Genomic DNA, 12,168 nt, shown 5'->3' with positions numbered 1-12,168 from the left:
AAATTCTTAACTTTTTTTTTAAACTGGCCATTTAAAAATTTATTTTATTTTTATTTACTTATTTATTTTTGGTTGCATTGGGTCTTCATTGCTGCATGTGGACTTTCTCTAGTTGCATCGAGCGGGGTCTACTCTTTGTTGTGGTGCGCGTGCTTCTCATTGCGGTGGCTTCTCTTGTTGCGGAGCGTGGGCTCTAGGCGCGCGGACTCAGTAGTTGTAGCTCACGGGCGCTAGAGCGCAGGCTCGGCTCAGTAGTTGTGGCGCAGGGGCTTAGTTGCTTCACGGCATGTGGCATCTTCCTGGACCAGGGCTCGAACCCATGTCCCCTGCATTGGCAGGTGGATTCTTAACCCCCGCACCACCAGGGAAGTCCCTGACCATTTTTTTTTTAAAAGATACCTTTTTGTGTTTCCAAGGAAAAGAATGAAGTCCAAAACCAATTAGTGGTGTTGGAGAAGGTTGCTGTTGTGGGATTTAGGACATGTCCTTGCAAACAGGGAGGCAGTGCTGGCCCTGGGCATGTGACACAGAAGTAGATCTCTGTGTGGAATGGGAAGGAATTGTAATACTTAATGGCTTTTAGGAAATAAAGCAAAATAACATTAGGCTACTTAATACTATGTGGAACAAGTTAAAAAATGAATATCGTGGGCTTCCCTGGTGGCGCAGTGATTGAGAGTCCGCCTGCCAATGCAGGGGACATGGGTTCGTGCCTCAGTCCGGGAAGATCCCACATGACGCAGAGCGGCTGGGCGCGTGAGCCATGGCCGCTGAGCCTGTGCATCCGGAGCCTGTGCTCCGCAGTGGGAGGGGCCGCAGCGGTGAGAGGCCCGCGTACAGCAAAAAAAAAAAAAAAAGAATATCGTGAACTGAAAACACGAAGACTGTAACATGGTAGTGACTGTAAGCAACCAGTATGTCTACACAACTTCAGTTTCCAGGTCAGCTTGTATTTCAGTCTGCCTTGTTGACCTTATGAGTACTCTCTTCTCATCTTGACATCATTAGCTAATATTCTAAAAATATGGTCACTTTGACTTATTCAGGAATGTGAAGCATATGCAGAAACTGGATTGCTAAAGTCAGATCAGAAGTGCTGTATACCAAGTAACGGTTCCCCACTCTGGAAGCGTGACATTTTTGGTATTTCACTTAGTTTTGAGATACATGTTTGGAAGTAAGAATGTTACATTATGTTTGTGCTAATGCTAATGCATGATACTGTTAGAAGATGAACTTTACCCCTAAGCTGACAGACCTTATAACAGGTATCAAAAGTTAAAAGGATGCATGTATTATACAAGTAGAGTATGATTTTAGTTGGGCAGGGTAGACTAGTATCTGTAGCTCTCAAACATGCCCCAGACATTTATTTCATTGGTCTGGTGATCTGAGATCTGAATGGTTGACCCAGAGGTCAGTTTTCACATGAATGCTATAGCTTCATCAAGAAGCCAACATCTCAATAATAGCACTGAGTGATGACTTAATAAAAGATCCTATTCTCTATGTGTGCACAGAGTGGAACAGTTTCCCTAGAGCTGCTGCAAAGTGGTTTATATTTTTTAATCAAGAAGTCTATTTCACAAGTATACTTGTATTTGTGGCTTGGAGGGTGAAGATCAGAATGACTTTCCCAACTATGATAATAATGACTAACTCTATTTTCCCATCTTACAAGATGGCAGTGAAAAAGCTGAGAAGCCAGATACTAAAGAGAAAAAAATGTGAAGCCAAGAAGGCTGATGTGTAGAGAACAAATGTATGGATACCAAGGGGGAAAGGGGTGGGGTGAGAGGAACTGGGAGACTGGGATTGACACGTATACATTATTGATACTATGTATAAATTAGACAACTGATGGGAACATACTGTATAGCTCAGGGAACTCTACCTAATGTACTGTGGTAACCTAAATGGGAGGGAAGTCCAAAAGGGAGGGGATATCTGTGTGTGTATGGCTGTTTCATTTTGTTGTGCAGTGGAGGCTAACACAACATTGTAAAGCAACCATACTCCGATAAAAATTAAAAGAAAAAAAAAAAGGCTGATGCTGGTGACAGGGTTAAAAAGGTTAAGAAGGGGAAGCCCCAGTGCAGCTGAAACCCTGTCTTGGTCAGAGGAATTGGCCAGTATTCCTGATTGGTTATGTATTCCAGAAAGGCCTTGTACAAGATGAAGTATTCAGCAGCTAAATCCAAGGTTGAAAAGAAAAAGAAGGTGATGGTCCTTGCTACTGTCACAAAACCAGTTGGTGGTGACAAGAATGGTGGTACCCGAGTGGTTAACTTCACAAAATGCCTAGGTATTATCCTACTGAAAATGTGCCTGGAAAGCTGTTAAGTCATGGCAAAAAACCCTTCAGTAAACATGTGAGAAAACTGCGTGCTGGCATCACTCCTGGGTCCATTCTGATCTGCCTCACTGGGCGCCACGGAGGCAAGAGGGTCATCTTTCTGAAGCATCTGAGCAGTGGCTTGCTACTTGTGACTGGGCCTCTGTCCCTCAATCGAGTTCTCCGCAGAACACACCAGAAATTTGTCATTGCCACCTCTACCAAAATTGATATCAGTGGTGTGAAAAATCCTGGAACATCTCACTGATGGCTTACTTCAAGAAGAAGAAGCTGTGTAAGCCCAAGCACCCGGAAGGTGAGATCTTCGACCCACAGAGAGAGAAATACGAGATTACAGAGCAGCGCAAGGTTGATCAGAAAGCTGTGGACTCACAAATTCTATGAAGAATCAAAGCTGCTCCTCAGCTCCAGGGCTACCTCCGCTCTGTGTTTGCCCTTACAAATGGAATTTATCCTCACAAAATAGTGTTCTAAACTTCTTACAAAGAACCTAATTGAATAATTGGTCCATCTAAAAAAAAAAAAAAAAAGGCTAACTTTTACTAAACATGTACTATGTACCAGGTGCTCTCTTGAGTGCTTTAAATTTTCTTTCATTTCATTTAATCCTCTCTGGAGCCCTGTGACGTGTACATACTATTATTGTTGCCATTTTTAGATTGGGAAAATGCCAAAGCCAAATTGTTTAAATCAGAGAGATATTACAGATATTACTCCCTTTACACAGTTTCTCCCTTCTGTAAAATGGGGGCTAGAGTGCGATGGAAGAGATTAGGGATGGTTTATAAGGTTTCTTCTAGTTAAAAAAAAAAAAAAATCTAAGAATCTTGGCAACCTCTTAAGGGTTCCTCAAGTGTTAACGTTATATCCTCTGTATCCCCTAGTATACACAACTGCCAACTTTTGAAAAATTCATAGACTTTAGAGCTGAAAAAATACTAAGAAAATTGGCCAGACTTTCTCCTTTTACTGAAGAGAAAATGGAGCACAGAGGGAGTAGATCCCTTAGCATCACACAAATGGCTTATTAGTACCAGAGTAAGGCTAGTGTTCAGGTGTCTTGCCTCCCTGGTGTATCACTTTATTGATGTCTCAACATTAGGAAATTGCTTTAACATCAGAGTTGGTATAGACGTTTTTATCTCTGTATAAAGAGTTAAGAGTTTGGAAATAGGAATTGATGTTTTACCCTTTCCAAACTTCATGATGAGTCAAGGAAAAGAAGGTTCGAAAAAGTAGCTTTTCAAATGTTGGACTTGCTTATTTCTATGATTTTTTTTTTTTTTTTTGGCGGTGCCACGTGGCCCGTGGGATCTCAGTTCCCCGACCAGGGATCAGACCTGGGCCCTCGGCAGTGAAAGCTTGGAGTCTTAACCACTGGACTGCCAGGGAGTTCCCTATTTCTATGATTTAAGGCCTTCCATGCCTTGCTAAACATGCTGAAAATCGGGAGCCAGCCAACAGGCGCATGAGAAGATGCTCAACATCGCTAATCATCGGGGAAATGCAAATCAAAACTACAATGAAGCATCATCTCACACTTGTCAGGATGGCTGTCATCAAAAAGAACACAAATAACAAATGTTGGTGAGGATGTGGAGAAAAGGGTACCCTTGTACACTATTGGTGGGAGTGTAAACTGGTGTAGCCACTATGGAAAACAGTATGGAGGTTTCTCAAAAAACTAAAAATAGAACTACCATATGACCCAGCAGTTCGACTCCTAGCTATATATCCAAAAAAACCAGAAACACTAATTCGAAAATATACATACACCCCAATGTTAATGGCAACATTATTTACAATTGCCAAGATATGGAAGCTACCTAAGTGTCTGTCAACAGATGAATGGATAAAGATGATGTGGTAATATACATACAATGGAATACTACTCAACCATTAGAAAGAATGAAATTTTGCTGTTTGCAGCAACATGGATGGGCTTGGAGGTTATTATGCTAATTGAAATAAGTCAGACAGAGAAAGACAAATACAAAGTGTTGTATGATATCACTTATATGTGGAATCTAAAAAAAATAGAACAAACTAGTGAATATAACAAAGAAGCAGACTCACAGATATACAGAACAAACTAGTGGTTACCAGTGGGGAGAGGGATTGTAAGAATCTAGGGGTAGCCAGCTTTATTCATCTTTGTATCCTTTTTAACTTAGCATAGTGCCCTATATTGAAAATGCTAGGTAAATATTTATTGAGTTTAATTTTAGAACGTAGGAAAGTGTAGCATATGAGAAGCAGAAGGGGCTTCCCTGGTGGCGCAGTGGTTGAGAGTCCGCCTGCCGATGCGGGGGACACGGGTTCGTGCCCCGGTCCGGGAGGATCCCACATGCCGCTGAGCGGCTGGGCCCATGAGCCGTGGCCGCTGAGCTTGCGCGTCCGGAGCCTGTGCTCCGCAACGGGAGAGGCCACAGCAGTGAGAGGCCCACGTACCGCAAAAAAAAAAAAAAAAAAAAAAATCAGCAGGAGTTTTTCACCCCTAATCCTGTTTGTGGAGTGTCTTTTGCATTTATGTGGTGCTCTAAACATATGTTGGTTTTTGCTCTTCTATCTTGACTCCAGTTCGAATAGTTAAAAAAAATTTCTTTTGGGGTTATTTCATAGATTGGTTAACTAGCAACTAGCTTTGCTTCATATTTGAAAGATTCTGGGGTGCAAGTTTAAAGATGTTGTATCTTTTTGTTGCCACACAATGGATTTCTAAAGCTGAGACATGAGAGATGGTACTGAGCTTTAGCATTAATGGTTAACGAGTGTGTCAGAAAGATTAGTGCCCAGAATTATGTTTCTAATAAGAAGTACTTTAAAAGTCACTTAGAGAATGTTTGGGAGGTTTTTTTTTTTTCCTTCAGTTGAACTGGTCAGTTTTAGAGAGTTAAGGTGAATCATTTTGTTCTTAGGCTTTTTCTTTTTTATTGAAGCAAAGTTGCTTTACAATGTTGTGTTAATTACTGCTATACAGCAAAGTGATTCAGTTATACATATATATACTTTTTAAAAATATTTTTCATTGTTCTTAGGATTTTTAAAATGTGCATGTTTCTGTTTATAAAAACAATATATTTTCAATCAGAAAAGTTGAATGGAGGAAAAAAAATCATCCTCAACAGATGGTTCTGAAATGACCTCGAAAGCTCTGTGACCACGGTCAAACAAACTCCTTTGTCTGTAGGACTCTTCTTCAGTTAGTCTTTGAAATGACAATGAGCAAAAAAAAATCTCCTTCACTCTCCCTACTCCTGCTGGGAGTAACATATATTTTTCCAAAACAACCTAGTTCTTGTTTAATTACAATATTGCATTCATTCATTCATGTAAAGTTTTATACTTCGGTTTGATCTGGTTAGTGAAGTTACTCTAGCTGCTTCTGATTATCTTGGATTATTCAAGAGGACGTTAATAATGGACTCATCTAAGGTGTGGTGTTTTTTTCTTGGACTCTGAAGCCCTGCTTTTGTGGGAATGTCAGGGTTTGTTTTTTGAAATAACGTCAAGTTCCCATCTAGCTGTTGAAAAGCATGTACCTTGCAAAGGTGGGGTTTTATTAGCCCAACTGCTCTGAAGAGAAGTTCTCTTGTTTTGACTTTTGTGGCTCTTTCCATGTAACAGAATACAATAATCTGTTTAAACCTATAAGATGGAGAAAGGAAGAATTCGTGTAAAGCATCACGCCAATGCCAGGCCTATAGTAAAGATTCAATAAATGGCAGCTGAGAGATTATTTTATACATTTTATTGTATGTGTGCATTTTGAAATTTCTTTAACCTCCAAGCTGAATGGCGAATTATCAACAATCTCTTTTGTTACTACAGAGATCCAGGAATTGTAAATGAAAAATGTCAGAGGCTCATCAGTACATGCAGTTTTCTGAGAAATGCCTGTACTATATTTCCATAGAAACACTAATGACCTCTGACTCATCAAACCGAATTGCCTTCCTAAACTGTTTTCACCTTCTGATTCTCTAGCCACAGCCTTGAAGCTTTGTACTGCTTTTATTTTTTAAAATATCTTAAAATTGAAATGTCATAATCTTGAGCTGGTTTTTCTGCCTTCAGTATGGTTTCAAGGCTGCCGTTACAAAGCTAGAAGGCTGAAAAACTGTATGAAAGGTGATGTAGGTTGATCAGATGGAACTTATTAATGTTTCCATAGAAATGTAGACACTTCTTGTAAGCAGCATTTAAGCTGAGCAAATATGTGGGCACAATAGGTTATATAATTGAGAATCCTTGGCTTCTCCTCCCCCCACTCTTTTTTTCTGCCCCTAAGACTTCATGTTAAAAAAATGACATTAGGGAAAGGGCTTTGTTTTTGTTGCAGTTTTTAAAATGTGGCCTTGACATTTGTAGGTGGAGAAAGGGAAATATGACTTGTTCTGCCAGCCAGCTTTTGCTGTGCGGACTTGTGCTGTCTCTGTATTCAAAAGCATTTTCTGTTATTCCTGAAGTATAGTTTATCAGGTTGCCTGTGAGAAACAAAAGCTAATGGCACAAGTGGCATCCCACTCACTGGATAGAAAGGAAAGAGGCAGATGTGAATTTAATGCTCAGCCAATCTAAAGAAAAGTGTTTCTGTATTTGCTTGGGTCTGGGGCTAAATTGTAGGCTGCAGACTGGACTGTAAGGCAGGCCATGGTTTGGCTAACTAATGTTTGTTACCAAAAAAAAAAAAAAAAGCTACATTTCTTTTCAGCCGCTACCTAAGCCATTCTTTGTACCAAAAGCAGTATAGGAGATGGAGTTGGGAGGGGCCCTGAAAAATGGGAAGAGTTCCTAGAATTTCAGGAGCTGTGGATGGTTTGCCATGTGTATCTTGTCTACCCTCTCAGAGCGCTTTCCTCCCATCCCTTTAACCCTTATGCTTATAGTTACCTGGTTGAAATTTTAGAACCACTATATTGAAGTTAGTCAGAGTTGGGCTGGTATTGACACACTTCCTAGGTGTATCCATATATTTCCTTTACTCAGTGACTGTTGCCTATAGAATAAAAGCCAAAAACTCCCCGTGTATGGCAGTTAAAACCCTTTATGATATGGCCCTGGCTGGGACTCCAGTCAAATCACATTACCAGGTAACACTGTTCACTTTCTCTGTTCATGCCTTTTACATGTGGCTTCCTCTGCATATGTTTCTCAAATAGCCCTGTTTGTCTGGTGAATGCTTATCCCTTGCACATGCCCCTGGCCCCATGGTTGCTGCTGTGTTCTCACTAATATTGATAGCGGCTCTTAAGCGCTTTCCACTGCCCTAAGTGTATCATTTCATTGAATCCTCACAACAGTCTACAGATGAGGAAATTGGCTCAGATAGGTGAAGTCACTTCCTAAGTTAACACAGTAGTAAGTGATGGTGCCAGGACTCAACCTATTCTGATAGCAAAATATATGCTCTTACTACTCTGCAGTGCTTCCCAGTTTCACCTTGTCCATCTGTCCCAATCTGTCCATCATTCACTCCCTACCATTAATTTTTTTAATGTTATTATCTGTTTCACTATCTTTTTTTTTTTTGGCCGCACCACACGGCATGTGGGATCTTAGTTCCCTAACCAGGTATTGAACCTGTGCCCCCTGCAGTGGAAGTGTGGAGTCCTAACCACTGGACCACCAGGGAAGTTCCTTCGCTATCTTTATTTCATTTGGCTTTAATCTTTTCTTATTGTAGTAAAATACATATAACATAAAATTTACCATTTTAACCATTTTAAGTGTACAGTTCAGTGGCATTAAGTACATTCATATTGTTGTACTCTGTAGTTAATTTTTATTCTGTACCCCTCTGGACTATTCATTCTCTGACAGTAGGGTCATTCTTACTGATACCTGTATCTTCCAGGCCTAGGAGCTGCTACAGTGTGGGCAGGTACTTAATAACATTTGAGGAAGTAAGTGACTATATTTGCTAGGCTGATGGAATTACTTTCTGATAACAACCGATAAACTTATGAATTGGTTAGTAAATAACACTAGCATAAGCATTTCCATATTTCATTTACTTTAAAGCTGCAACAGAGTCCAAAAGGTGGCATAATACATTTAGAAGAGGGAGGACTTTTTTTCTAGTCTTATGTTTTCCATTATAATAGCCACTGGCCTTATGTGGCTACTTTAATTAATCAAAATTAAATTAAGTTAAAAATTCAGTTGCTCAGTCACACTAGTCACATCCTAAGTGCTTAATAGCCACATGTGGCTAGTGGCTATCATTTTGGATAATGAAGAGAGAGAACATTTCCATCATTGTAGGAATTTCAATTGGACATTGTTGGTCTAGACTTCAAAGGCAGAGAATACTGAAACAGTTATTTTCTCTTAGAACTTGATATTTTGGCAAGAACTTCATTGTGGTATCATGTGGTTTAGTACCATTGCTTTTTGGAGAAAGAAGTAGTTCCTCAACATTTACTGAGCATCCTTTCCTGGGATCCTGGGATGTGCCTCAGCCTTGAGGCTGGAGATAGTTAGGGCTGAGACCAGATCTGACTGAAAGAAGGACACAGAGTTTCATTGGGAACCTAATCATGATCAGGGGCACAAAGCAGATGGGAAACTGACACAGATGACCAGAGCTGTTGGTCCAGAAAGTACCAGTGAATGACTATTTTGTATCAGTACAAATCCTGGGTAAAGATTTTTAGCTTTTTTCTTAGGGAGTATGGAAAACAAAATTCTCTAAAACCTGAATTCACGGTCAGTAGCCCTGATGGTGATTTGGTGAGGGAAGCAGAGGGAATTGGGATCACAGAGTAGGGAACCTAATAAGGCAGAATAGTTTCAAAATCCTTCTAGATCCCTGACTTCCTTCTGGAAGCTCTGCTTCACTTCATATCTCACATTTTAAAGTACATGAAACTTGAATTGCAGTTGACTAGGTAAAATAATGTTATATATCATATTTAATTAAAACATTTAAACTAATGTTAATATGTGATTTCTGTTTTGGGGAAAGATGAGATGTTTGATTAAAATTATAGAATTTTGCCTTTTAAGGGCCTCACCTTAATTTTGCCTTGTGGGCTTCAAAGTAGATTGGCAGAATCCTGACCAGGATCCAAGTCTCTGTTGCACCATGCTGCCTTCCTACAGTCAAATTGAATGAAATTAAAACATTCCTAGAGTAACATTTAACTTGCTTTTGTAAAAAACACATTATAGATTACAATTAGCTAGTGTTTTAGACTTGAATTTGTTAAGTGGCATTACCCATAAGCTTTTATTTGTTCATATTTGGAAAAAAATTGGATACTCAAAGTTTATTTAAGATCCTATTGTGGTAAATATATAACTTTATAGCCAAAAATAGTAAATAAAGAAAAAAATCAATATTTTCAAAATCTTTTACTGTAGCCAATCACAGATTAAGGAGTCACTGATCTTTTTGTTTTTGCCAAATTCTTTCCTATTGGAGAAAAGCTTGTCAACTGGATCTTCCTTTGTATTAAAGAAAATTCCTAGACTGAGAGCCATTTATTGACTCTTGCCATAAAGTAGGTTATTTATATATATTCACCAAATCCCACAACAGTTGAACAAGATGGTTATTTTTATCCCCATTTCAGGAAGTAGCTATAGGGTAGTTAATTAAACAAAAATAGTGGCAGATATGGGATTTGAATCCAACTCTTAACTCAGACCCATGTCCTTTTCGCTATGCATCTGCCTTTTAAGTTAAGCCGTGGTAACAGAATATATATAAGCTTTGCACTAAATTTCAGATTGCTTATGAGCATGCTGATTTAGTGGTATATCTATCATTTTAGGAACCAATCTGTGTCTCTTGTCTCTCCCTTTTTAAAGCAATTTAAGTCACCAGCCAAAGACTCTGGATTTCTCAGAACATTTCCTAATCTGTTTAATGTGTTGTATTTTGTGAGGCAGAAGGTTTTGGGGTTATATTTGTGTATTTATGTGCCTTAGGAGTCTGCTTTTTACTGAACAATTCTGATATCCTTTGCCTCTGTGTTGAATTGAATTGAACACACATTGGGGTTATTTCTAGCAGTGGTTTGGATTCTTCTAGCTAGGAATCATTTTGCTAGCTGGATCTGGTTGCTGAGAATCTGGGTGAGACTGTTTGAGAACGGTAGCCAGATCTAGCCATTCCATTGACTTGTCAGGAGGTAGGATTAACATTGTTCTCCATATCTCCTCAAGCCTCCTGCATTAGTGATGATCTGTAAAGCCAGAGACAACATTATTAGCCAGTGGTCTCAGGACTGGATGGAGGGACTATAGACATAGTTACTGAATTCCATAATCAGGGATCTTTGTGACCACTGGAGGAATTCGTTTTAAGGCAAATATAAAGAGTTCTTCTTTTCTCGGGGGGTAGCGTACTACATCTGGAATTATTGCATCAAGCAATTTATAGGCTCAAAATATTAAAAAAGTTCAAGAATCACAGCAAGTAATTAAACTACATTAGTGATGTTAGGGGGTTCCATTCCAGGTCTTTGAGGATGGTGTCATGAATGAGTCAATAGTTAACCCTCCTATAATCTCCTCTTTGGTACCACAGATACAGCACTAGATTGGATGGACCCTTGGGGTTAGTTGGTTAGTAATAGCTCACATATGTTGAGCTTTGACTTTGTCAAGTACTGTGTAAAGTCTTTACATGCACTATCTCATTTAATCCTTTTAACAGACCTATAAGGTAAGTGCTGTTGTTAATCCCAGTTTATAGCAGGGTTAGGGTCAATCCTACTTGGGTCATATCAACTGAAAGTGTAAAAGGGATAAGTCTCCAAAGTAAAATCAGAATGCCATTAACCAGAAGGGGGGAGTGGTTGCTAGGCAGATAAAAGCAATAGATGTCCACTTTAACTATTTTTCATAGTATTTCTTTTTTTTTAGTCACCCTGTCTTTATTTGTGTTTGATCTAGTTACTTTGAGTTCCGAATGTTGTTTTTAGGAAATGTGTTAGGCTTTGTCTTTTCTTGAGACTTCTAGTACAGCTTTTTCATTTAATGTCCAGAATCTGAGGTCCAGAATAGGGAGTGACTTGCCTAAAGTCATATGACTAAACTAAAAGTGGCTTGAACTATAACTTGCCCATTATACTATTCTGCCTTCCCATGTTTTTTGTCCTATTTTTGAGTCAATTTATGTTAAGTGAGTGCTTATTCTCAGTTTCATTTCTGGCAGGATGTTCAGTATTGGACCCATGTGTAATGAGTGATTTCCTCATTGCCTGGCATCTCTCCACAGCTTTTCTGATCCCCATGTGTTTAGGTAGAGACGGTTTAAAGTTGCTCTGAGGTGAGCCTTTTTAGGCATCTCATCCACTTTAGCAGCTTCCAAACTCTGGTTTTCCAGATCAGATTTCCTCATTCAGACATTCCACACACTTTTCAGGCTAGACTTAGATTTTCTGATCCTGTGACTTCCTTCCCCTAGACTGTGATCTAGAGGAGGGTTGTGTTTTCTGTTTAGTTCATCCTGCATTTGAGCACCTTACGTAATGTATCGGCAACTGTTTCGGGCGTAGAAGCAGCTCTGCAGATGAATATGGCACTGTCCCTACCCTTGAAGAGCTCACTGTCTAGTGGAGGAGGCAGTTATTTAAGTTGTGAATGCAGGAGAGGCCTCTTCTGTTTTCCACGTTTCATAGTTGTTATATTTGAGCTGGGTCTTGAAGGATGATGAATAGTTCTTTACCAAGAAGGACTGTGGCTTGTTTGGTGAATGCCCAGGAGTGCAAGGACTTTAAAAGTGGTGTTTAAACAGTCTACTTGCTGTTTGAATCCTTCTTCTCCACATGACGCTCAGTTGCTCTTTTGGCTTCTGA

General features: G+C 39.5%; 1 protein-coding gene and 1 pseudogene across 3 annotated transcripts in view; both read left to right on the top strand.

Annotated features, from left to right (window-relative positions):
• Positions 1-12,168, top strand: part of NR6A1 (nuclear receptor subfamily 6 group A member 1) — a 205,535-nt gene that overhangs the window by 15,380 nt on the left and 177,987 nt on the right. The gene's annotated exons all lie outside the window — the stretch shown is intronic.
• Positions 2,031-3,995, top strand: LOC307188800 (large ribosomal subunit protein eL6-like; annotated as a pseudogene). Its single transcript has one exon. The product of its transcript is annotated as a large ribosomal subunit protein eL6-like (transcript).

This window comes from Stenella coeruleoalba (genome assembly GCF_951394435.1).
Source record: "Stenella coeruleoalba genome assembly, chromosome: 7".
Lineage (NCBI taxonomy): Eukaryota > Metazoa > Chordata > Mammalia > Artiodactyla > Delphinidae > Stenella > Stenella coeruleoalba.
The sequence above is the reverse complement of the archived record's forward strand: the minus strand, read 5'-3'. Positions and strand labels throughout refer to the sequence as shown.